This window comes from Cryptomeria japonica, chromosome 10 (assembly GCF_030272615.1).
Source record: "Cryptomeria japonica chromosome 10, Sugi_1.0, whole genome shotgun sequence".
Lineage (NCBI taxonomy): Eukaryota > Viridiplantae > Streptophyta > Pinopsida > Cupressales > Cupressaceae > Cryptomeria > Cryptomeria japonica.
Genome location: NC_081414.1, coordinates 760,352,311 through 760,379,728, shown reverse-complemented (window position 1 = coordinate 760,379,728; position 27,418 = coordinate 760,352,311).

Sequence of the window (27,418 nt, the reverse complement as noted above, 5' to 3'; positions counted from 1 at the left end):
AAAAATAAAAATAGAGAGCAATGTCATGATAAGAATAACGGGAATAGTGGATGCTTTATTTGATGAAAAATTGATGCAATTGTGCCTCTAAATATTCTTTTTTTATGCCTTCAACAGACATGCACCATACATCTCTAGTTAGGGTTGATTTGTGTATAAATAGGTGTTAAGGTGTCCCTTTCAACTCATTTGCACACTTATCTATAGAGAATCAGTTGTGGAGAGGAGAACAAAGAAAATCAAAATAGTCTCGGTGAAGATAGTGATTCCAATGTCCTAGCATAGGTTTGAGCAAGTCCGTCAATTCGACCGACTAGAGGAGTATGGCCCCCCGGTATGTGTACCTTCTCTTAGCTTTTAAGTTGCATTTATTGTGGTCAATATTTAGGGGTTTTAGCCATTGTTTTGAATGTGCAAGAACTATTTTTCTACGCATTTCACTCCTCTTGTTGTGCATTCATCACTAAACTCCATATTTAATCATAGATGTTGCATATATGCTAATACTATGTATACATTAAATTTCCTATGCATGTGTTATTGAGTTGCATATATGGTTAATGTTTTTGTGCATTTACTATTTAGGCACATGTGATATATAAAGTTGCACATATAAGCCCTAAAACTATGCATATATAAAAGATTCTCAAATTGTTTAACGTTTGATTAAGTTGGCATCATGATTGACGTCAGCCTGTGGATAGATACTTTGTGAGATTGATTAAATCACACAAGAGATGATGAGATATGATTGATATGAAAAATAGATAGATGTGAAACTTTAGGATTGATTAGCACACTTGTTTTCATGTTTGTGGGAGGATTTAGATGTTATAATATCACGGGAGCTATATCCACCTATGAAGAGATTGCGGCCATACTTGTCTCAAATAGAGAAGGATATTATTGGGTCAATTGGATTGTCACATGCAACATTGATGCCCAAGATTTGAGTGAATCTCGGTATGTTGACAGCTTTAGCAAAGACATGGCACAATGAACATAATACCTTCCACTTTCCAACTGGTGAAATGATAGTGACACTTGAGGATGTCTATCGAATATGGGGGATATTGATAGTTGTCGAGCAAGTGACCTATGATTAGCACGTGAGAGTTGGGCTAGAGGCATGTTGGATGGTACTTGAGGATGATGATATTGATGGCACTAAGATCAGTTGGAGAGAAATGATAGACTATTTTGAGCCACTACCATTTGTACTTGTAGGATTGATCAGAGGTTACATATGCCCCAATAGGAGATTTCATGGGTTGTCACTAGGTTGGAGTCACACATTGGAGTGCATGGTGACAAAAGGTATGTACTTTGCTTGGGGTTTGTTTTATTGGCACACCTTTATCATTACCTACATTAGTTTTTTTAATGATGTGGCAAGAAGTTTGTCAGTAGGTGTCAACTTGTTACACAAATACACATGGGAGAATATAGTTGTGGCATGTCTCGTATGTATGTGATTCAAAGGAGTGAGGAAGCCTTATGTTTATTCCTATCATGGTATGATATCCCAACTTAGAAATATTGAGTATTATAGGCATGTGTTAGATAGTGTATATAATGTCATTTAGCAGCTATACTTAGATTGTGAGTCATGGGAGGATGATGATGCAAAGTTACCATATGTGTTTTAGACCTAGTGTCTTATTGGTTGGACATCATATGTCATTGAATAGTACATTATTACCCATTTATTTGTCAAAATTTAGGAGATGCCTCAGGGTACTCCTAAATATGCTTGAACGTGCAAGGAGAATCCTCAGTGGGGTCATATTGTATATTTTGAGGTTTCACGTGTAGATTTTCTATCAATTCCATATCAGGAATGGACTTTCAAACACATATTGTAGATGCAGGAATGACAACATAGTATGCACGCTATTTAAGAGAGCATCCATTTCCTAGATTGACTAGTTCGGATGAGATACCCATAGACTAGAGGAAAATGAGGAGGAGGAGGCAATGAGGTGGTAGAGATAGAGGTAGAGATGGTGAAGGAGGATTTAGTATATGAGATAGAGGTATAGGAGGAAGAGGTGGAAATGGAGATAGAGGTGGGGATGGTGGTGGTGGAGATGATGGTGGAGTTGGTAGTGAAGATGGAGGAGGACAAAGACTCCAAAGATGGAGGAGACTTGTTAGAGATCCTCAACAATGTGCAGGATCATCCACAGGCACCAGTGCATGATCAGGAATAAGCATAGATTGTATGGGTTGGCCTAGTACATGATGATGGAGAGGTGGTAGACCGAAAAACCCATATTGCTTAGTTATAGGGATAGGTTGCATATTTACAAGAGCAGATGAGGGGATTAACAATAGAGAAAGAGGCTGCTATCAACAAACATTGTAGATTAGAGGTCATAGCAACTTCAACGGACTACAACACAGGGTCGTAATGGAGACAACATGATGGCTATGATGCATGCAAGGAAGGAGGTATATTACTGGAGATCGTTTTATGAACAGGAAGTCCCTCTTAAGAAAAGATCAAGTAGTTTTGATCATAGTTCCTATGGTAGATCTTGGTGTACACAAAATGAGAGCGTTAGGGTGATGGGGCCACCTCCTTGACCAAGACCACCAAAGGGATCAAGAGGATTCGAACCATCAAGTAGCTAGTAGCCTAGGATGACAGCTTCTAGAGAAAATTCATCGTAGATTTTGAGACATGTACCAATTTTATATGATCATTGTTTGGATAGATTGAGTTATAGTTCTCATTCAAGATATCATTGTATACTTAGACAGTTAGCATTATTTTGATAATGATATATATATATATATATATATATATATATATATGATTGGTGGACTATATGCACATTCTATATGGTTTGATACATTTTACTATGTTCATGTTTATGTTTTCTATATGGATGGTCGTATGATCCATGATGTCATGTTTCTATGTAAAGTGCTTATAGGTTATGATAATGAATGCTTATAGGTTATGATTTCCATGATATTTTTATGTATGAGACCTATGTTGATGTATGAAACCACTATATGGATTTTTATTTGAATTTATGACCTAAATGTGTGGACAATGTACCTAAACAATATGAACTTATTGTTAGCAAGAGATACTATTCTGGTGAAAGTTGATTCATGAGAAATGCTTAGGAGTTGTCATTGATGGAAACTAAATTCATAAATCATTTCCGGTGCACATAGATTTGATTTACCGAAAGTTGCATTGTTCATGAGGCATAAGTCTAGAAGGTGGCATACAGTAACTAGAAGAGTATGAGTTCAGTGTGTAGATCTTGATTTTGGTTGCATTATTTCAATTTTGGTAATAGAGGCAAATTATTCAAGATTTGAGGCAGATTATTCTTTAATCCTGATATTCGATGTTGATTATGAGAGAGATTCAAGGTCCGGTATCCGATAATTCAAGTAGAATAAAGGTATTTTGATGTAACGTATGATCTGAAATCCTTGGGATGATTTCGGTGATTGGTTTCGAGTTCAAGGAGATTGGGCCAACATGTGTGAAGCTTTTTATCATCTTGTTTAGCTCTGCATATGGATTTGTGGACAGATTGAGCCGACTCATTGGTTACACATTTCATGTTGCATGTTATGCGATTTTTGGAAGCCAACATGGGAATTGATTTGTTTTATTGATGAGGATATATAAGATCATTTTGGTTGAGAATTTGGGGAGATTATATGTGTGTAAGAAGCCTGTATGAGAGAATGTGCAAAGTTTGGTGAATTTGATTGAAGGTTTCAGTTCTTTGGTACTTGACAAAGAAGGAAAACAGAGAAATGAGAAATAATAGTTGCAGAAGTCAATTTGAGCCTAACCAGAACTCTTATTTGGCATTATTAGATGCTTTTCTTCAATTCATTTGTCATTGTAATCATTGCTAAGGTAGTGATTCTTCCTCCAGGTTGAAGCCCTCTTTTGTATTTGAGCAGTGAGCTCTAGGAAGTGTGCATGCAAGTGTATTCCCCTTTTTGTAATATTATCATACTCCTGATCAAAGTATAATAATATTGTGGGTTCAAATACCACCATGGTTTTTCCCTTTCCAGATTTCTACGTAAAAAAATTGGTGTTATGGTTTTGTGGTTGATTGGTTTATGCTCCTGCATTTTCCTTTCATTCTTATGCATCTAGTTGTTAAAGAATTAGTCTAATAAGTTTGTAAATTGCAGAATACTAATTCACACCCCCCTCTCAGTATTCATTGATTCCAACAACTGGTATCAGAGCCTAGTTCCTCAAAAGAAGCCTAACAGGTTGAGGAAGATCTGGAAGATTAAATCAACAGATTCTGGTTTGCAAAAGAAACTCATTGTGGCACTTGAAGATCTTGATGCAACTATGAAAGAGAAAAGTAGCTTGAGGAGAAGTCTGGAAGCAACTAAAAATTTCATTGAATCTCTAAAAGAATAAGTGAACACATCCAAAGAGAAGAAAAACTAAGTGATGGATAAACTCATGGAGAAACAAGAACATAGCATTGACAATCAAGTCGTACAAGAAAAGACAGATGAATGTGAGAAGCTTGCTAGAGAGAATGCAATTTTGAAGAATGAGATGCAATCCATTATGATGAAGCTGACAAAGGAGATTCAAGACAAGAAGAAGAATGAAGAAAATATGACTCAGTCATTGAAGGATAGATCTAAAGAATATTGTAGATTAAACTATGAGAATGATCAATTGAGACTTGAATTGGTGCAATCCAAGAGTGGTGGGAAAGAACTTGAAAGGTAGATCATAATTCTGAGAGATGAACTTTCCACTATTAATGCTCATGCAAAGAAAAATTCAAAGCTAGCTCAACCAGACTAGATGCGATGCTAGAAAGTAAGAGAAGTAGAAAAGACATGTGAGGACTTGGATATGAGAAAGGAGAATCCTCCAATTCTGTACAAAGCAATTATCAGAAGAACAAGAGACCTCCGGTAATACAGCCTAACGCTTATTGTTTGCAATAAATTCGGTCATATGGCAAGTCAATGCAGAAATAGGATGATATATAATGGTCATACCTTTACCGGTCAATGTTTCAAATGCAACAACTTAAATGGTCATAAGTCAAACATGTGCAGCGAAGTGATGAATAATTTCCAAAATAAGAGATACTTTGCTTGTGGATTGTTTGGACACATTTCTAACCTATACAGGATGAGACCAAATTAGATTAACTTGAGGCCTATAAATGTTGTTTGTTATGCATGCAACAAATCCGGTCACTTTGCAAAATATTACAAAAGAAAGAATATGAGCAAGAATGCTCCAGTAGACAAGAACAGATCAAATGAAAAGGCCAAATCGAAGGTTGAAGAAGTCGGAGAGCAACATAAAAAGATGTGAGTTAAGAAAGAAGATTCAAATGTTCAAAATGACTGCACACCCGATTTCGATGTTGGAACCTCATTCGGTAACTAAGGCATTTGGGCTTTAGGGGGAATCTTTTCATGCAGATTCTTAAAATCCCCTTTCTGAGATCTTTAACTGACAAGGGAAGGTTGCAGATGATGGAGATTAGTTGTATGGAGTATATGCAGAAGATTACATGTGTATCTAAGAATCCGGTGATGAATTCTTGAAGAAACAGGGTATCCAAAAAGCCTTTAGGGTTTTGCATTTATTACAACATAAAATTATGTTTTTCAGAGGATAAAAAGGCATTCTACCATTCATTCTTCACATTATGAATGAAGAGAAAGACCATAAGAGCAAAGTGAATGAGATTAAGAAGCAAAAATAGAGATTGAAGCGATCCGACTGTGATTCATAGCATTTGGTTGAATTTGAAAAGGTGTTTATCCATGTTTAAGTTGTTTTTCATATCCTAATTTCGAAATGGCATCATCATCTATGTAGCAACTCTATTGGTAGTTGAGATCACTAAAAGGGCAAGGCTAGTGTTCAAGAAACATCCATTCAAATCAGTCGAAGATGATCCGGAAGGAGCATTTTCTTTTATACCAAATGGCATTTTGTACAATGAAGATATTAGGGCATACATTCACTACAATATTGAAGAGCTTGGGAATACATACATGCTATCACTATACACCAAACATATCATGGATGGAATGGGGAATTTGAAGCAATTCAAATCATTGCAAGACAAGGGTTTTATCCAGTTTGTTCATTTTTTGGTGTTCGATGAACCCGAAAGGGTTAGGTATGAATTAAGATAAATCCATGATGAAACTATATGGTTGGATAGACCTCACAAGATCACAAAACAATCCATTCAAGCGATAACCTTTTTTAGTTCAATCGGTGAGATCCTTGGTCTGAAAAATGTCAAGAACACAACTGTGAAAGCGGTTACCGGATCCAAGCATGACAGCTAGTCAATGACAATAAGTGATATTATTGAATATGATGTGATATTTTCCTTAATGGTGATAGGATATAAGGTGTACGAGACCAGTAGTGAGCTAATGAGAAATTTGAAGAAGATGAAGCAAGATAAGAGACATATTTTTAAGTTCAATTATTTGATTGTTTGTTTGGCATTTTACTTCTTGAATGAAATCCGCAGTATAGGAAAAGTATAGTGGGCCTATGATAAACCAGTGGTAGTCCAAATTAAGGAAGCTTTGCAGGGAATGGGTGATAAAGGTAGCTCAAAAATCTGCTTTGTGGGATTACTTCAAATCATTTCAAGTAATGATGCAAAGCAGAGAGAGGATCCCAAAAGACATTGTTGAAAACTATGAAAACAACATCTATTTCATGCTAGATAAATTTCAATGCTACATGAAGGTAGAAGAACCTAGAACAATTTGGATCATGCCCATGGGGTATGATGTGGATGAAAACACACTTGATGCATATACTCAATACTTGTTGAGTAAACTTGTAGATAAAAAAGAAGAGAGGTTTGGTGCTTGCAAAGAGAAAGACCTAGACATACATAAGAAATTCACTAAGCCTACAAGGAAGAGAAAGGTCAGAAAAGAGGTTGAAGAACTTTCAGAACAAATGGGAATAACAAAAGAAGTTTTTCAAAGGGCTGGGGAAAAAAATATAATGAAGGATGAGAATTTGGTAAAGCCTACGAAGACAAAATCATTCTCCACTCCTCCCAAGCCAACCAAGACAAGGCAAGCCTAGTCAACACCTACCTTTGGTGCTCAAAAGCATATCTGTCCACCCAAGCCACAAGCAATTTCAACTAGTGGAGTTGAGAAGAGGAAGAAGGAGACGCCACTAAGGGAATATGTTGTAGCCATAGCTGAGGATGTAGAAATAGAATCTGATGAAGTGATGAAAGAGGTGGAGAAGATAGCTACCTATTCCAGGGTAGTGAGGAAGCCTCAATCCAATGGAGCCCAACCGACCAAAAATCCAAGGATAGAAGTTAAGCCATCTAATAGAGCCAGAGCAAACAAGAAGCAAAAAATAGAATTGGATGAAGCTCTGAAGTCTGGCAAAGTTGAAGGTACTTATGATTTTGTTCCCCCAATGACTTTAAATGAAATAATTGATGAAATGCTTAAGGAATGTAACTTGAAGAATGTTCATTTTGTTGGCAACAAAAATAAAGGAAAACATAGAGGGGGGGTGAATCAGTATTCACCGGATAAACAAACTTAACCACAAAAACAGATCTAATAAACTACAGCAATAACAAAGATAATAAAATTGATAGCACAACACACAACACCAAGATTTTGATGTGGAAAACCCAGTTAAGGGAAAAACCACGGTGGGAACCTACCCACAATAAGATGATACTCTACAATAGTATGTGTAAATATTACAATGGGGAATGCACATGCATTCAGGCACAGTGCCTAGAACTCACTACTCAAAAGATAATGACCCAGAAGGCTACAACCCTAAGGGAAGTCTCACTGACTTACAATAAGATTCAGACTACAATCCGAAAGGAATTAACTATAATAAAAGAATCTCCAAATGCTTGATGACAGTTTCGATTAAGTACAATTGTAAGGCTTTAAACCACAATATTTCCCTTGATGAATTTTTGTTTGTCTTTACACAAAGTGATTAGGATTTAATGTAGGATAAATTCATAAAACATTGGTCATGAGTGCCAACTTGAATGCTTGAACTTGACTTCACTTTTTCTCCAATGCTTGATAAATGACTGATTGCTTACTTCAATTTGCTAGAGTGTAGATCTTCATTTCAATTTGTTAGGTTTGAAATGAGAGGGGTAGACCTCCTTTTATACTTGACCATCAAAAAACAAATTGAATTTTTGGAATAGGCCGACACAGGTTCCAAAATCATACTCATTAATGATGACCATTAGGGGGTGCAATTTGGGCCCCAAATAAGAGGCCCAAAGCATGATATGCCCTAGTCCTAGAAATCAAGACTCTAAAAATGGGGTGAAATTGGGAAATTGGTGAAAATACAAAATAGGTAGGTGGTGTGAGTAGAATTGGCATTGAAATTGGGCCTTGTAAATCAGAATGCCAAAATGAGGCCTAGCCGAGGACAAAATTGCAAGTGAGTATAATTTAGGATGCTATTGGAATATTCCAAATGGCTTCCTAAATAACCATATAAGAATAGAATCGTCAGCACCTCCTAGAGAAACAAAATAAACAAACTAATACATAAAGGGTGTAAACTTATAAGATGATGTAACATCCTCTCAAACTGAAATGCAGTTGTAAATAAACCTGAATTGATGAGGATGTTGACACATAGCACTTGAAAAATAGAAGATGAATAATTGGAAAGAGCCAATAAAAATTAAAATCCAAATCAACTCATTCAGGTTCATTTACTCATTACTAGGTGCCCATGATCAGTTAATCTGGCAAGGCCTTGTCCAAGATAATTAAAATGTGGTATAACATAGCTCTTATCTTTCTGTTATTCACTTTACCCTATAGTGTTTGTTGACAAAATTAAACAATATGAAAATAAACTGAAATAACTAAAAGATGAACATTAGTAAGAATGCACAATTGGAAACACTCATTTTCAACATAACTCAAAAGAATTTGTGACCTTTGGTCTAGAAAGGTGTTATATTCTATAGAGTTGGATCCTAATTGCGTTCTTTATTCATTCTATTTGCATGTAGTGTAGGAAAACTAAATTGAGTTGGGATAGATGTTAAGTATGCTCTTAACTGGCATGAATAATGGACCTAGACCACTAATATATTTTATCCAATACTCAAGAGAGTAAATCTTGTCTAACTAAACACCTATTCTTTCCACAATCTCTCTTCATCACTACCAGCTACATTGATAGCCTCTGGAAACATCTGTATGATCTCTTTTCTACTCCTCTTCTTCCTTCAACTCTTCATTTTCATATTCAAAAATCACTAATATCAATAGAAAATCTTGTCTTAGTAGTAGTCTATGAAGATGCAATCCTTATTGGGGTTACCCTCTCTGCTCATATAAGTTGGGTAGCTTGTTCCCTTGATGCATAAATAGGTGGCCTAAATACATGAGATAGTACATTTGTTAGAAGCTCATATTCATGCTAGAACAACATTTCTAGTCTCTTAATCTCATCATCCTCTTGGCCTACAAAGAATCCTTTGTAAGAAGGGTTTCTTCTCATTTTCCACCTTTCAGCTACCATAATCTTGTCAAATATTGTAGCCCTTCTTTCTCTATGATTCTCATTGTCAATGTTCCTAATTAAATCATCTTGTAAATCAAATTTGTGAAAATATGATTCCAAACCTTGACCAATCCTAAGCTTACTAATAACATGCCCAAGATCAATTCCTCTTCTTGGCTTATTCACTAACAATCTGTAATATTTGATCCTCTCTACCAAGAGAGAATACCCTTCAAAGGTTCTAACCCTGAAATCACCAAATTGTAATGTGGCAGGCAAAAATTATTTTTAACCATGACTCTTAAGGTGTATGTGGTTGGACACTGCCATCTGTCTTACTATTTCCAAGTATGCAAGCCTGTATAGTACTACTCTTGGTAACAATTTTAGAAATCCTTAAAAACCATACACCGTAATCATGGTTCACTATTCAAAAGCATAAAATTCACCCCAATTATGATCAATTGAAACTCTATTCTCATGGACCTGAGGCCTCAAAATTTTCATAATAGTGGGGGACAATCTATAGTCACAAGGTTGCCCAAATTCCATGTAAAGTTGCTTAAAAAAACAATCCTAAAACAATAGAAAATGAACTTGATCGCATCTATGATGAATAATGATGAACAGTAAATACTCAACAAATACTAAGAGGGGGGGGTTGAATAAGTATGGACAAAAACTTCTTCAATAACTTAAACTGCAAAGACTGCACTAACTGATTAGCAATATCACCGATCTAAATCAAGGCACTATCGGTAGAACACAGTATGACTGTAACAGACATAAACCGGTAACATGTAGATCATCTCACAACCTAATATCTCATCTCAACTTCACCCATATTCTTAAGCAAGTAGTACATTCGAAATACAATGACCATTGGATCAGCTTGCATTACCGCTTAACAGAAAACACTAAAACATCACCTGAAAAAGCATCACACATAACACAGTCATTTTTCATGTGGAAACCCAATTGGGAAAAACCACGGTGGGGATGAATACCCAAAAGTTGTTCTTGAACTCTTCTGAAGTTCGCTCTGTTAAGAGCCTAGTCCGGTTAAAGAATTTTACAATAGGTTCTGCTAGGAACCGATCCTACTAGGGATCACCCAGTTAAGGGATGGCTAAATACCCGGTTAGAGGTTAAAACCCTGTTAAAGGTTACCTTGTAAGAGGATTTTAAGAACTCAATGATTTTGAGTCACCCTGTTAAAGGATTTACAAATGCCTGTTAAAGCTACCCGGTAAAGGGATTTTCCAACTGCTAAAATGGTCAGAAATCAATAGGTCATACACTAATCTAATAATAGCACTCAATGCTAAGGTAGATCTGCTTCAGTTCCTTTACATCTGCAATTACGCTCTGCAAATCTCTACTCACTTCTCTGGTCTAGCAAGAATCACCTTACATAAAATCATTTGCCAACAACTTTACAATAATAAACATCATTGACCTTATAGACAATAATTAGGTCACTAGCATAAACCCTAAACCCCTAAGCATCTAGGTTATCAATACAGTCAGTCCAATCCTGATCGTTTAAGCACATTACATAGAGTAAAACAATCTTGAACAAATCTCAATACATTATCCATTGTCCGTTCTTCACCGCTTCTGGAACCTGATAACCCATCATGCACTCTCCACCATTTACAGATATTTTGCACATTCCCAAGGTGGATAGAATCAATCTTCTTCATACAAGATCCTCAAGAAGATTCTTCACACGCACAAGGATGTTGTGGCAACATGATCTAATCTTCATTTCAATGCTAACTCATCATAGGATGTTGTTAGTCAAATCACACAGACTTGGAATGCATCAACTAGAAACCCTGAAGCTGAGACAACCAACCGGTAGTCATATCAAATGAAACCTCGATACAAAATTTGCATATACCGGTTCATATTCCAACATACCGCTTCACTTTCTGCATGTACCAGTTCATACCATTAGACCAGTTCACTTGCCAGTTCACTTATTTCAATATACTGGTTTATACTTCAGCATATTGACATCAATGACAACATACAATACCATCATGTCATCATGCTCTGCACATATGCCAACAATCTCCCCCTTTGGCATTGATGGCAATATACGAAGATATCTCTACATCTTCTCCCATAATATATGTCTTCACTACTGCAGATATCTTCTCTACTTCACATCTTCTCCCCCTTTGATAGCAATGCCAAAGTGGAGGTAAAAACATCCATGATCTACTATGCTGCTCCCCCTGAGGAGTAGCATCCTTCAATACATCAATCCTGAAAAGATTTGACAATGCACTACCTGACTGATGTGGAGCACATACCTTTAGTTCACCTCTTGAAGGGGCAACACCCCTAATTCACCTCTTAAATAGGTAAATATAGCCTTCGGTAGAGGCTTAGTGAATATATCTACTAACTTCTCTTTAGTGGAAACATGTTCCAATACAACCTCTTTATTCTGAACTTTCTCCCTCAAGAAATGATACTTGAGCTCGAAATGCTTGGTTCTAGCATGAAATACCGGATTCTTGGAAATATTAATTGCACCTGTGTTATCATAAAATATACTCACCGGTTTAGATACAGGAACTTTGAAACCACTTAATACATGCTTCATCCAAATTGTCTGAGTGCAATTCATAAATCCTGCTACATATTCTGCTTCTGCTGTGGACTAAGAGATACAACTCTGTTTCTTGCTCATCCATGAGACTAGTCTACCACCAAGAAAGAATGCACCACTAGTTGTGCTCTTTCGATCATCCACATTACCAGCCCAATCGGCATCGGCAAACACTTTGAGATTGAAATCATTACTATATGGATACCACAATCCATAATCTATAGTTCCCTTCAGATATCTAAGAATCCGCTTGACTGCTACCAAGTGGGATTCTCTTGGACTTTTCTGGAAACGAGCAGCAATGCCCACTACATGTGCAATGTCTGGTCTGCTGTGTACTACATAGTGCAAATTACCAATCATTGACCAGTAACCTTTCTCATTCACCAATGATGAGTTGTCTTCTTTTGACAGTTTACAACCAGTCATCATCGATGTACCAATCGGTTTGCTTTCTTCCATGCCTAAGGTCTTCAACACCTCTTTGATATACTTGGACTGAGTGATAAAGATACCATCTTTCATTTGTTGAATCTGTAGTCCAATGAAGAACTTAATCGCTCTGATTAGTGACATCTTGAATTCCTTCTTCATTTCATCTGCAAATGTGTGGCTCATCTTGTCATCTCCTCCAAAAATTATGTCATCAACAAACACTTCACAGATCAGAATCTGATCTCACTCTATCTTCAGATAGATATTGCTATCTTCACTTGTTCTTTCAAATCCAATCTTCACAAGATGGGAGTGTAAAAGTTCATACCATGCTCTAGGTGCTTACTTCAATCCATACAAGGCTTTATGTAGCCTACACACCATATCACTATCTTCTGATAGGGCAAACCCATCTGGTTGCTCTATATATACTTCCTCTTCAAGTATTCCATTCAGGATTGTAGATTTCACATCCATCTAATACACTTTGAATCCCTTGAAGGTTGCATATGCAAGTAGCATTCGAACTCCTTCTAGTCTAGCTACTGGAGAAAGGTTTCTCCGTAGTCTTCTCCTTCTTCTTGAGCATATCCCTTACATACCAATCTTGCTTTGTTTCTTATCATTGTGCCATCTTCATTTAGCTTGTTTCTAAAAACCCATTTGGTGCCAATAACATTTGTGTGCTCAAGTCTGCGTACCAAAGACCATGTACCATTCTTTTCTATCTGGTCAAGTTCCTCTTCGATAGCCTTAATCCAGTCTTCATCTTTGTGTGCTTCTTTAAATGTTTTGGGCTCAAATTTAGAAATCATGCAAGAATTCTCTCTGACCTTTCTTCTTGTTAGTATTCCTATATCTGTATCCCCTATGATCTACTTTGGATCATGATGCAGCTTTACATACCTAGGAATGATCTTAACTGATTCCTCCTTCTTCTCCTCTTCATCCTCATCTTCATCTACATCAGCATCTACCGGTGTAGGAGCACTGTTACTTGTACTTGGTTGTTTTGCAACTGGTTCCCAAAAGGTTACATCTGGTTCATCTACAGCTTGCTTGTTCTTGGTTTCCTCGGGTTTCTCAGAGGTTTCATCAACTTTAACATTGATAATTTCAACAATTCTCTTATTTCTATTGTTAAAACACTTCAGAGCTTTGCTCTTGGTGGAATACCCTAGGAATATTCCCTCATCATATTTTGCATCAAACTTGCTCTGGTGTTCACTTCTCTTGATATAACACTTGCTACCAAACACTCTAAAGTAGCTAACTACAGGAGTCTTACCTGTCCAATACTCATAAGGATTTTTATCCTTACCTTTCTTGATGAGTACCCAGTTCATAGTGTAAACTACAGTGCTCACCGCTTGTCTCCAAAAAGTGTGAGCAACCTTCCCTTGAATCAACATCGTTCTGGCAGCTTCAACTATAGTTCGGTTGTTCCTTTCTATTGTGGATTCTGGGGGGCAGACAGTTGCCTCTTGATGTCATTCTCTTCACAGTATTTATTGAATTATCAAGAGGTGAACTCACCTCCTTGGTCGGTTCTAAGGCATTTAATCCTCTTACGGCTTTCCTTTTCAACTAGTGCTCTGAAGGCTTTAAACTTTTCAGACTTGTCTTTCAAGAATGTGACCCACATCATTCTTGAGCAATCATCAGTAAGAATCATAAAGTACCTATCTCCCTGAACACTCCTAGTTTTCATAGGACCACACAAATCAATATGCACAAGATCAAGTAAATTATCTCATGTGAAAGATTTACCTTTGAAGGTTGAGGAAGACATTTTCCCCAGTTGACATTCTCTGCACAAAGGATTCTTCGGTTTGTTCAGCACAGGCAATCCTCTAACTACCTTGATCTTACTGGCCTTCACAATATTATCAAAATTTACATGGTAGAGTCTCCTATGCCATATCCAACTATCATCAAACTTAGATATTAGACATTGACTGATATTTATATTTAACTGAAATATATTACCTTTGGTCTGCATACCGGTTGCCATCAGTTCACCACTCTTTCCTTTTATTTTGCACACTCCATCTTTGAATTCCAAAGTGAGTCCTTTATCATTTAGCTGGGCAACACTGAAAAGGTTATTCCTGAGACCTTCTACCCAATACACATTATCAACACTTCTTTTTCCATTTAGAGAGATGGACCCTTTGCCTTTTACCATACATGGTGCATCATTACCAAATCGGACTACACCTCCATCGTACTCTTCCAGAGATAGAAACTTTCTCCGGTCACCAGTCATGTGGTGAGAACATCCACTATCAATAATCCACTCATTAGAATTATCAAAGCGGGAGACAAGAGCCTTCTTGTCTAACACATCTTCCTTAATGGCTACAAACACTATGTCTTCACTTTCTTCATCTTCTGATTCATCATCAGTGACACCTTCATCAACTGCAACAAGACAGTTTCTCCTGTTTCCTCCTTTGAACTTTTTAAACTTCTTTGGTATGTCCTTATTATCACTGTTAGGACAGTTGACAGCAATGTGTCCTATCCTATTGTAAGAAAAACATTTCAAAGAGAGCTTACCTTTGTATTTTCTAGTTCCCTTAGTGAGTATCTTGGCAAGAAGAGATTCAAACTCCATCAAGATCTTCTCATCATCCATATCTCTGCTTTGTCTAGGTTCACAGCTGGTTCCAACTTATTTTCCCTTTCTAGATGGTGCAGCAGATGCTCTAAAGGTTGATTCAGTCTTATGAACACTGCCATCATAACTATTTAGCTCATATGCGGTCAACTTAGCAATCATGGATTCAAGGGATACCTTTGTCTTGTCAATAGATCTCAACTCCTGAATAGCAGCAACCCTTATTGCATAGACCGGTAACAGGGATCTCAAAACTTTGCTAACAATGGTGGAATCATCCACTGTACCTATTGCACTCTTGATGTCTCCAACAATAGTTTTAATTCTTATCCCATATTGTTGAATGGTCTCTCCTTCAACCATCCACATGTCTTCAAATTTTCCCCTAAGTCTCTCTTCCTTAGCTTACACATCATTGGGATTATCTTTATCCTGAACATCTATATACTCAATATTAGATAGACTACTGATAATAGCTTCCATAACTTGCCCATTCTCCTGAATTTCTCTTCTTTTATCGTCGGTGAGAGTACCGGTAGGGACAACATAAGTATTCTCAACATAGTTCCAGTGTTGAGCACCCATGCTTTTAATGTAAATCTTCATTCTGTCGTTCCATATCTTAAATTTATCTTTGTTGAACTTAGGACCTTCCCTCTTTATCATTATAATAGGATCTTTTCCTCAAGCGGCTAAGATTATAACACAAAGGACCTAGAGGTCGGTCTGATACCAATTGATGAATAATGATGAACAGTAAATACTCAACAGATACTGAGAGGGGGGGGTGAATCAGTATGGACAAAAACTTCTTCAACAACTTAAACTGCAAAGATTGCACTGACTGATAACCATTATAACCGATCTAAATCACACTACTAGTAGAACACAGTATGACTGTAACAGACATAAACCGGTAACAACTAGATCATCTCACAACCTAATATCTCATCTCAACCTCACCTATATGCTTAAGCAAGTAATACATCAGAAATACAATGACCATTGGATCAACTTGCATTACCGCTTAACAAAAAACACTAAAACATCACATAAAAAAGCATCACACATAACACAGTCATTTTTCACGTGGAAAACCAACTGGGAAAAACCACGGTGGGGATGAATACCCACAAGTTGTTCTTGAACTCTTCTGAAGTTTGCTCTGTTAGGAGCCTAGTCTGGTTAAAGACTATTACAAAAGGTTCTACTAGGAACCAATCCTGCTAGGGATCACCCAGTTAAGGGATGGTTAAATACCCGGTTAGAGGTTAAAACCCTATTAAAGGTTACCTTGCAAGAGGATTTTAAGAACTCAATGATTTTGAGTCACCCTATTAAAGGACTTACAAAAAGCCTATTAAAGCTACCTGGTAAAGGGATTTTCCAACTGCTGAAATGGTTAGAAATCACTAGGTAATACACTGATCTGATAACAACACTCAATGCTAAGGTAGATAAGCTTCAGTTCCTTTACTTCTGCAATCACACTCTACAAATCTCTACTCACTTCTCTGGTCTGGCAAGAATCACCTTACATACAATCATTTGCCAACAAATTTATAATAACAAACATCATCGACCTTATAGACAATAATTAGGTTGGTAGCATAAACCCTAAACCCCTAAGCATCTAGGTTATCAATACAGTCGGTCCAATCCTGACCGTTTAAGCACATTACATAGAATAAAACAATCTTGAATAAATCTCAAGATGTTCTCCATTGTCCGTTCTTCACCGCTTCTAGAAGTTGATAACCCATCACACGCTCTCCACCATTTACAGAGATTTTCCACATGCCCAAGGTAGATAGAATCAATCTTATTCATACAAGATCCTCAAGAAGATTCTTCATGCGCACAAGGATGGCATGGTAATGCGATTTAATCTTCATTTCAATGCCAACTCATCATAGGATGTCGTCGGTCGAATCACACAAACTTGGAATGCATCAACCGGAAACCCTGAAGCTAAGACTACCAACCGGTAGTCATATCAAATGAAACCCCGATACAAACTTTGCATATAGCGGTTCACATTCCAACATACTGCTTCACTTTCTGCATGTACCGATTCACTTGCCAAATCACTTACTTCAATATACTGGTCCATACTTCAGCATATTGACATCAATGACAACATACAATACCATTATTTCATCATACTTTGCACATAGGCCAACAATCTATGATACCACATGGATGTCCATATTTGAATGGCATAAATATTCTCATCCTCATCATATGGATTCAAAACAAAAGATTATTTCCATATGTTATTCTCCCATCCTCTAGATACAATATCAAATACATGAGTAATGAGTAATATATAAAACCTATTATCTTATCATCCCTTTTTATAGAGATCAAACCTTTATTTATCTCATCAACCAAGAATATAGCATAATCAAATGATTGTGCATCACGACTTTGAAGGTCAGTAGTTAAAAACATAGGAATAGTTGACATATTGATAGAGGCATTCATGCCGAAGGCCTAGCACACTGAGTAGTAAGTCATCTCAAAATACTCCTCAAACAACTTCACATTGAAAGGAGGGGTGTTAGCTTTGGAAAACAATTTCACTTTCCATCCAATTTTGGCCTATGATGAAGCAACCATTTTCTTTTATAATCACTCTCCAATCCGTGTCACTCTTCCTTTATGGTACCTAAATCAAGCTTTAAGTCAACACTTGTATCGAGAGCAAAGACTTGAAAAATATAATCCATGTTGATCACTATGAAATCCTCACCAATTACATTGCAGATGGCTATCCTTTCTGGCACATAATTTTTAGCCAAGACCCTCATCAATTTAACATTAAAAAACACATTAGGGACAACCCAAGTCCCTAAGTTAAGTCTCTAGGGATTACAAATTGGTCTATGTTTGAACATTCTCTTATAGTGGTATCTAAAATAATTGTATCCACAATTCGAGGTTCAAGAATCTCCAAGGCCCTTCTAAATATCTTCAATCTTTCTACGTTTGAATTATGACCTTGTCCTTGTCTTGGTCATGAGCTTGAACCAAACAATTGTTCAATTAGGTCTTAGTTGGCTTCCCTCTCTTTCTTATGCCTCTTAGGTTTAGGCTCAGATGTGCTCACATTTTACTAGGGTTTCAACAGACTTTACAAAATACAATTGATTGCATATAATACAAGAGAATTACAATTCCTCCTCAAACCCCACTTTCAACAAACTTATGACAGCTAAGGTTTCAAATTTTCACTCAAGCCCTTCAGCAAACCCTTATAACACCAAGCTCAGGGTGACTTACTGCTTTGATGGCTCAACATTTGAGACTTTAAATTCTCTAGGAATTCACTTTATAGTACACAGATTACCTTGTACCACTCCATTGACTCAACTAAATTCTTGATTGCTCTGTTACTCAATTTGGCTTGAAAATCCCACTTAAATAAGCTATATAATGCATGACCATATAAAATTCATTACTGCCAATGGAGTTGTTGTCAAGTTTAAATCTTCATCATGGATCAAGGATAATCAATGGCCATCAGCCAAGTTTGAAACTTCTCAATGATATGACCTCATGTACAAACAACTTGTTGAGTTGTTGGGGCTCAAGAGGCATTCCAAGAATAGGCAAGGCTCAATAACTTCCAACTCATCGTCCACATAAGGCACCACACAAGTGCCAAAATAACCTTTCACCATCTCAACTTGTTGGGTCATTCGAGCTTGAAAATAGCTCCAACGATAGTGCTAGCTCCACTAAGGGTAGGGCCCACTGACACAAAATTACCACAAAGCCAGTTGAAATGGGCCCTCAAATATCATTAATACTCAGGTTGTTGGATTGTTGGAGCAAGAAAATAGCTCCAATGACAGTATTAGCTTCAACGATGATTGGGGCCACCAATCATCAGAGTCACTCACCTTAGGTTGTTAGTTCATTAGGGCACAAAAGAGCAACCAACGACGCAAGAAGTTCCAACAAGTTGGCTTTAGCACCCTGCTTCATGTGACCACAACATCGCAGGTCATTGGGTCATTGAGGCTTCAAAAGGCACGTAGCGACAATTGAAACTCCAATAAGTGGGGATGAACACTTAAAGAAATTCAAAGGCACGTGGAGACAACTTCATTCACTAAGACATGAAAGGGTCCACGGGGCACGAAATTTTGAAACATAAGATAATTTCTTGACACTCTAGACCTAGGATAGATTGTAGTGGTCAACTAGAAATGAAAACTAATACATGGGGCCAATTATTTAGTGATAAGGAACACATGAGTCATAACTTCAAAAATGGAATTCACCAAGCAAACTGGTCATTGAGAAAAATAATGTCACAACACAAGCCAAAGGTTTAGGGTTTAGGACTTAGGCCCAAAAAAATTATATATACCCCAATGACTTTCAAATGGAGAACTAAGGCAAAACCATGGCACAAAATTATGAAAATTTGGCAATCCCAACAAAATGTTTGACGAATGTAGTATTTTTTTATATAATAAAATGTTGTGCATTTTTAAAGGACGGTTTTCATTATGGCACAAATTTAAGAAAAAAATGTTGAGTCTAGGGGAACCGGTCCTTTTTAAGGAGATTAATATAAATAATAAATAAAATATTAAAAATGGAATTAAGAACAATAACAATGTAAACATTACAAAGATATTAAAATAATATCTAAGTTGGAAAAGCCTTTCAAAATAAATATAACACTCAAGATAGGTCAATAATGTTTTTACCCAATAATTAAGTAGTAAATATGATTGAAGTTGATCTGAAAAATTTGTGTATCATTAACAACCTCCTTCAAGAGGCTTTCAAGCAACCCAACCACTCTCCTTAACCTAGTGATAACAAAAATAATTACTCAATAATTCATTTTTTTTTTAAATTGACTTGAGTAAGATCTCCATTTAGTATTTAAAAATCATTGGAGACCTCTAATGAGTTAGATTTATATGTGCATAGCATTATTTTAGTTGATGGGCACTACTTCCAAGTGTATCATTATCTTAAAGAAGGTGAATAATGATTTTATGTTTGTATTATGATTTTTTAGAAATTACTTCCAAGTTAATTACAATGTAGTGGAAAAATAATTAGTATAGTATTGAGTCAAGAGACCAATGACACACTTTAATGAGAAGTTTAGTGATAATCTAGACAAAATTACAAGTTATTTTGAATTCTAGATACATGACACAAATAAGCTATCTACAAAATTTAGGTCAAGCATAGTGTCCTGAAATGAATAATAATGCAAGCACATAGATCATAAAATCAACATTATTATTTATTATCATAGTTGAACTAGTAACCATGGATAGAACTAAGGGTTTATATGTCATACATCTAGGTTTTGTAAATGCATTACACACATTCATATAACTAGGTACGCTACATACAAAGACCTATATTTGACCTATAGATGGAAATTGTGTGATTTTTTAAATTCAATAAGAGAGAATCTCATTCATGATATATATAATTACACACAGACAATTTTCACACAAATATGATATAAACCTCATGAAATAAAGGTATTATAGAATGAAGTTTCACTCAGATGTATACTTATATTCCCCCCTCATCCTTGTTAAACGTAACGTATCATTTTTTGGAATTCCAGCGAGTTACCAAAATTCCAAGCTGATTTCCAAGCTGATTAGCTTGAGCGCTTCTTACCTACACCTATCATTTCTATGACGCTTCACTGCCAAAGCCTTTACAATATTTCCAGACGCTTCACCTCCCATTTCTCTCTACTATATATATATACACCATCTCATGCAAAACCAAATAGTTCGCTTTTAGCAGCTTGTTTTGGTAGGTTAAATAGCACTTTCTGTAAGTTGTTTAATTTCCATTTTTATGGCCAGATTGTTAATACTGGTTATGTTTTGGGGTATTTTTTATTTGCAGTAAGTGAGAGGAGGAGGTATTTTTTATGGTATTTCAATGGCACAGTCTAATTGTCAGGGCAGGAGAGGTGGGGTGGTGATGGATCCACTGGATCTCACATCCAATATGTGGGAACTATGTGCCAACACTGATTTGGCACACACCATTTATATTCCTGTTGATTGGCTTGAAACTGATCAAGCCCACATCTTGAAAGCTAACTTACCTGGTATTGTTAATAAAGTCATGTGGGTTTAAATAAGCTGTCATTAATATCAGAATGAAGTATGAAAGATTTAATTATGTAGTTTTTTTAAGTAATTTATTTGGAAAAATTTATGTCAATGGATTTTAATGTTTTCTATATTTTGTTTCGGAAGGTTTGAAAAAAGAGGATGTGAAAGTTCAAGTGGAAGACGAATGTGTTATGCACATAAGTGGGGAGTATAAGAAGAATGAGGTGAACAATAATGACAAATAGTGTAGTTTGGAGAGATCACATGACCCTTTCTTTCGTGGCTTCCGCCTATCAGAGAATGCCATGTTGGATCAAGTGAAGGCCAACATGAGAAATGGACTGTTGACTGTGACAAATCCTTATTTTGAAAAAAGTTTTCTTTTAAATTTTTTAATTTTTTTTCCAGTTTGGTATATCCACTTCTTCTAAATATTAACCAAACATTAGTAATTCTGAAAAGTGGTTCGCAATAAATATAAAATAAAATAAATTAATTTTCTGCACATAACGAAACAACAAAGTAATTCCAACCAAAAAAATAAATATAATTTCCAAATGTAGAAATGTAAAAGCTACAAGAAACGTAGAAGTTACAGGATATGCAGATATATAAATATATTTTAACACTACATGAGTTTGCATAAGGATTAATTGACTGGCTCATGACAGAAATGGAAAATACGGAAGAAGATAGACAAAGAAAAGCAGGCTAAATTCCATTTTATGAATACTATGCATCAACCGAAGATCAACATCCAACAAACATTGCGCAGAAGAAACTAGAACCTACCTAAAAAATGCAACAAACCCAAGCCTGAAACAAATTCTGAATCCTATCAATCCAGCCCAACTCTTCTGCAATCTACCGTCTCCAATCCACCACACCCAAAGCCAAATCCCAAAATCTTTTATTTTCCAAAAAAACAAATCACCCTTCTCAGAATGAATTCAGGAACTAAAATTCATCAAAACCGTCTCAACCAACCCACCAACCATTACCGAAGATAATTAAAATTAATTACCATTAACATAAATCTATATTTTGTCAAAATCTACATCATAACTATAAATGTATGCCTGATCAACATACTACTAATTCTATTGATCAAAACAAGGTATATCAGGCACAGCTCCCGCCCATGTCTGCGATTTTGAAATCCTCCTCTGCCACCCTCAACAGCTCTTCTGCGCGACTGAGTACCCTTCAGCTGTTGTCGTGGACTCTGGCGTTGTCGGTGCTTGCCGGGCTGTGGGTGCTCTACTTGGCATTTCCGATGTGCCTTTCGCGGTCTCCCCTCCTCTTGCCAGAGCTGCTGGATCTGGGTGCGATGTTCCCCAAGTGAATGGTGATGCTGTCGTTCCTCGTGGTGATTTGCTTGGTGTTCACCCTACTGCACTCAAGCCTTCTGGTGTCCGGAATGTTGGTACTTAGGTTTCTAGTGATTCCTCTTGGTTGGATGTTAATGCTCTACCTCGACCTTCTTTTGTTGGGAAGCGCAACTTTGTTCATGTGACCAGATCTGCTGCCCAGCTCTTCAAAGGGGTTCGTCCTCTTACCTCTGTCAAGTCCTCCCATGTGATGGTATGTGAACAGAATGTTTTGGACAACATTGAGTTTAACCAAAGTTGTGCCCCCAGTGGGCTTAGGCCATCTTTACTATATCTTCATTCTCGGGTAAGTCACTCATGGAACCTCTAGTTGCTCAGAATATTGAGCTCTTTTTCTGTGCTAAAGGTTTTTTTTGTTGCTTCTTTTATGTCTTTTGTTGATCGTGACTAAATTTTGGGCAAGATGTGGGCCAAGGGAGTTCACTCCCTCTTTGTTAAACCCTAGACTACCTCTTTCAATCTCTTTATTGAACCACTCAATGTGCATCTAGTTTGGGTCAGACTTCTCAATCTTCCTCTCCACTTTGGGGAACAATCTTGCTATGAGGCCATTGTCAACTCTATTGGCTATTTCTTGATGGTTGATGATGCCACAACTTCTATGGGTCACTCCACCTTTACTTGCATTTTGGTGGACATTGACATTTCCTCACCCCTCTTCGGGGATGTGGTCCTTATAGTTGGGGGCAAGCCTTGGACTCAACCATTGGATTTTGAAGGGCCCCTTTCGTTGGAGAAAATGTTTTGCCACAGGGCATTTGGTGTCGTACTGCTCCCTATCATGTCACAAGGGGTTGGCTACTTGGTAGAAGGATGCCACCTTGGATCACTTGACTATTTATGCTACTGACTCGGCTGATGAGCCGCCCTCCGCTGATGATATTGTTGTTGATGCTACTGATGCCCATGAGATTTCATATTATCGTGGCTCCTAATTTGGACTTAACTTCTGGTGCCTCTGACTTGCAAATCTGCTTTACACCTACTGCTTCAACTCCTAATAACACTCCTCTGCAGTAGCTTCTTGTTGTTTTGCAATAGCCCCCTATTGTTCTGCAGTTGCACTCTCTTGAATCTAATCATGGTACCCAAGGGGGGACCTCATAGCTTGACCACTCTTGACGGTCCCAATAACAGTATCGCCTGGACTGTTGTTTGTCGTAGGCAGAAGGGTAAATCTTCCCCGCCTCCCCAAACCCCTCGTTGTCAAAGCTCAAGTGTTCCTACCCCTCCTTGATTGGGTTTGGGTTGTTGATGGTTTGTAAGGTTTTTGTTGTTGTAAATGTGTTGTTAATAGTGTTTGACTATGTAAAAGGGTCGACACACTAGTTAACGTTGTTTTTAAATCAAAAACAAAAATTTATATTATTGAATTAATTTAATAAAACTTAATTAATTAATTACATTAAACCTATGATTATTTAAACTATTAACTTTATTTAATAAATTTAATTAATTAATTATGTTTGTAATTGTATTATTAATAAAGTTGCACATGTGTTTTTATATAAATAAATATTATTCATTTAATTTGTATAATACATTTAATTATAATTATTTGACATCCAATTTATCTATACACTATGTTTAATCCTTTTTATTTAATTACCAATTATGATCATAATTGTGTAGCATAACCATAACACAAAAGCCAAGGATCACACTCAACCGAATCGACTCACACTACACAACTAGTGACTTAACACCTAAACCAGATGCATGCAAAGGCTACAGGTGTTGTCCCCACTCCCACATCGGAGCAACAACGAGGTGGACACCTAGGACCTATGTGATATCTCCCACTACCACCTTCAAAAGTCAATAAGGCACTCTCAATCTTGAGATCAAGAGAAGTCGATGCCCGATACTTGCATGTTGCATCCATAAGAAAACTCTACAGAACATCATGCATGCATATATACGACAGTAACATATATCATCAACAAAATAAAGGTGATTGTGAACTCATATGCCTCTCAGAACGAGTGATATAAGGTTCCAATCGATTATGATATTCATATAACATTTATGTTATTACCCATAATCACTTCAATTTCTATTTCCAATAACATCAAATTCTAAGCATAATGCAAGTAAAGCATACATCATTACATATACTTGTTGGAATGCACTGATATTGGCAGTAAAGTGAGAGGGGGAGGGGGGAGAGGGGTGAATTAGTTTACTCACAAGTACAACAATTAATTCAATTACAAACCTTATATCGAAGCACAACATAATGAAAGATGTATCATGAAAGAACAACACACATAACACCAATATTTTGATGTGGAAAACCGGGAAAGGGAAAAATCACAGTGAGAAACCCTACCCACAATCAAATGAATACTCTGCAATAGTATTATGAATAATTACAATGGGGTGTGCACTTGCAGAAAGGCCAACAGCCTAGAGCGCATTGCTCATCACAAAGGGAAGTCTCACTGACTTACATAAACATCGGACTACAATCTGGAAAGAAATGAATTGTGAAAGTAGTATCTACAAATGCCTGATACAATTCTAGTTAAGCACTGATGTCTTCTCTCTGCTCTGCAATACAAAACCTTTCCAACCTTCACTGGATTGATATGACTCTATTCACACATAATCCTTTTTTTGATAATGCAGACATAACCACCCATAACCATCGATTCCCAAATTACATGAATAAGTCAGCTATAAATACAAATCATCAACTTTATTGACAAGGTCGGCCAAACCCTAAACCCATAAACCCATAATTACAAAAATTACATCACACAATACCACCGGACCAATATTATGATTTACATTGCATAGAATGGATCTAAATCTAATATCCAAACAATTTTATCCATCAGAAATTCCGCTAAGACCTAAATCCAATGCGCTTCACCAACCGGTAGAAACCCTTAGTGAAATAACAAGAAGTTTAACCGGATCCAAATTGAAATAGGACCATTATAATAACACGTCATCCAATGCAAAGTCACCAAATGCTTGGGACATGATCAAGAAACACCTTCAGCATAAAAGAAACCAATTCCATAAGTCGGACCCAAATTACCAAATCATCAACTAACAGAATATAGCAAGCATGTAACCCACTAGAGTAAGCATCCAAGACCGATTCCAGAGATCTAATCATGTTGGATTAGAATCACAGCCAAAGCCAAGAATATCACCAAGACTAATTGGGATAGATCCAACCGGGATCCAGTGTTGACATCAATGACAACACTTAACCAAATCTAGCATATTTCCAATAATCTCCCCCTTTGGCATTGATGGCAACACTGAATGTGAAAAACATCCAAGTGCCAAGGGACGTTAACAATCTCCAAAAGAGAAAAGACCGATCAAAAATAAACACCATCAAAAGATCTGACAGTTTTTCACATGAATACCTTCTCCCCCTTTGACATCAATGACACAGAACAGTTACTGAACCAAGAGTAATGAACTAAATAGTTGACTACTCCCCCTGAGTAGTAGCACCATCTTCATCAACCCGGATCATAAAAGTATGTCTGATAAGCTCACCGAATTGATGCATCTCTGCATCTCTAAGTTTCTTCCGGAGGGTTGGTAACCCCCAACTGATCTCTGAGATATTCAAAAGTGTCTTTAGGCAATGGTTTTGTTAAAATGTCTGCAATTTGTTCCTTAGTAGGCATATAAACCAATCTGACTTCCTTTGCTTCAACCTTTTCCTTCAAGAAATTATACCTTATAGAAATGTGTTTTGATTTGAAATGAAATACAGGATTCTTTGACATATCAATAGCAGTAGTATTATCATAGTGAATAACAATGGGCTCATCATAACTTACCCTTATATCATTTAACATGTATTTTATCCATAAAATATGAGTGCAGATGGTAGCAGCTGCAACATATTCTACTTCAGTAGTAGACAATGAAGTGCATGATTGCTTCTTACTAAGCTATGAAACCAACTTCTTACCAAGAAATAATGCATACCATGTCATAAACCCAAATACTGTGGTGCACGACACAAGGAAACCAAGGGCGCACACCATGCAACAATCCCCAATGATCTGATCTTCATAATGATTTAGTTTCACATACCTAGGAGTCTTTGAATTTTCTTGATTTGCTGACTCATTATGCTGTCCATCTATCATTGTTGAATTTTCTGATGCTACCAGTGTCACTAGTTCACTATTTTGAACTGATTCTTTCATTACCAGTTCAGGTCTAATAAATTCATCTTCTGGTCCAAATCAAATGATCTGATCTAATTATTGCCATGCTTGTCCACCTAGACATTTATACTTTCCATTATCCTATTCAATCTTTTGTTATAACATCCATATGCTTTGCTCTTAGTAGAATAACCCAAAAATATTCCTCCATCACTTCTAGGATTCAAACTCTCTTAATGCGTCATCTCTTCTAATGTAACATTTGCTTCCAAAAATTCTGAAATATCTAATAGTAGGAGTATGACCAAACCATAATTAATAAGGAGTCTTACCAATATCACCATTTATGTGTACTCTATTGAAAGTATTTATTTTTGTATTGATAGCTTCCCTCCAATAGATATGAGGTAATTTATCTTTTGTCATCATTGTCCTTGATGCATCCAAAAATTCTATGTTCTTTCTTTCCACTAATCCATTCTATTGTGGAGTCCTAGGTGCA